Here is a 1,294-nt window from a genome sequence, read left to right as displayed (position 1 = left end):
GCAGATTTTGGGTGAAGGGGCAGATTTTGGGTGAAAGGGGCAGATTTTGGCGCCATTTTCCCAGATTTTGGGGTGAAAGGGGCGGATTTTGGTGCCATTTTCCCAGATTTTGGGTGAAAGGGGTGGATTTTGGCGCCATTTTCCCAGATTTTGGGGTGAAAGGGACGTGTTTTGGTGCTGTTTTCCCGGATTTTCCCTGGCCCAGCCTGAGGCCGTTCCCTCTCACCCTGGGATGCACATCCCGGCCCCCCGGGGAATTCCAGAGGGCTGGAATGTCGCCCCCATCCCACTTTTCTGCAGGCCAAGCCCTCTCCCAGCTCCCTCAGGAATCCTCCGGCCCCTTCCCAGCTCCGTTCCCAATCCAGGCTCATCCCGGCCCCGGATCCCTTCGTGTCCCCAGCAGGAGCCGGCCCTGGGCCTTGTTCAACCCCAAATCCTTGGATTCATCCCACAGATCCGGCCCAGCTCCTCGGGGCCTTCCTGCCCTCCGGCAGATCCCCGGGAATCCGGGAATCATCCCAGACACCTCCCCTGGGAATCCGGGAATCATCCCAGAAACCCCCCCTGGGAATCCGGGAATCATCCCAGAAACCTCCCCTCTAAAGGAGTCCTCTGGGATGAATCCCAGATTCCCAGGGGGGGCTTTAGGGGCAAATCCCCATTCCCAGGAGGGATTTCAGGGATGTGTCCCCATTTTCCAGGTGGATTTTAGGGACAAATCCCAGATTCCCAGGAGGGATTTCAGAGACAAATCCCAGATCCCCAGAGGTGGCTCCAGGGACTCATCCCATACTCCCACAGGAGATTCCAGGGATGAATCCCAGATTCCCGGGAGGGATTTCAGAGACACATCCCCAGGTTCCCAGAGGTGGCTCCAGGGACCCTTCCCCCATTCCCAGAGGTGATTCCTGGCACTTGTGGCCCGTTCCCAGGGCGATTCCCGGCACTCACCCCATTCCCAGGGTGATTCCTGGCCTGATCCCTCACTCACCCCCGTTCCCAGGCGATTCCCGGCACTCACCCCATTCCCAGGGTGATTCCATGGCCCCATCCCCATTCCCAGCCCATTCCCAGCCCTCACTCACGCCATTTCCAGGCCATTCCCATCCCATCCCAGCCCACACTCACTCATCCCCATTCCCAGGTTATTCCTGGCACTCACCCCATTCCCAGCCCATCCCCATCCCCATCCCCATTCCCATTCCCATTCCCATTCCCGTTCCCATTCCCGGCTCGAGGCGTCCCTCGGCGCTGATCAGCAGGCTGTGCCCATTCCCATTCCCATTCCCATTCC

The 1,294-nt window shown here is 59.5% G+C and overlaps 1 protein-coding gene across 1 annotated transcript in view; it reads right to left on the bottom strand.

Annotated features, from left to right (window-relative positions):
* Positions 1-1,294, bottom strand: part of RCC2 (regulator of chromosome condensation 2) — a gene marked incomplete at its 5' end in the record, with an annotated part of 21,075 nt that overhangs the window by 11,393 nt on the left and 8,388 nt on the right. The gene's annotated exons all lie outside the window — the stretch shown is intronic.

Source organism: Corvus brachyrhynchos, unplaced genomic scaffold, assembly GCF_000691975.1.
Source record: "Corvus brachyrhynchos isolate BGI_N302 unplaced genomic scaffold, ASM69197v1 scaffold215, whole genome shotgun sequence".
NCBI classification, from domain to species: domain Eukaryota; kingdom Metazoa; phylum Chordata; class Aves; order Passeriformes; family Corvidae; genus Corvus; species Corvus brachyrhynchos.
This window is presented reverse-complemented; position numbering and strand designations above follow the sequence as displayed.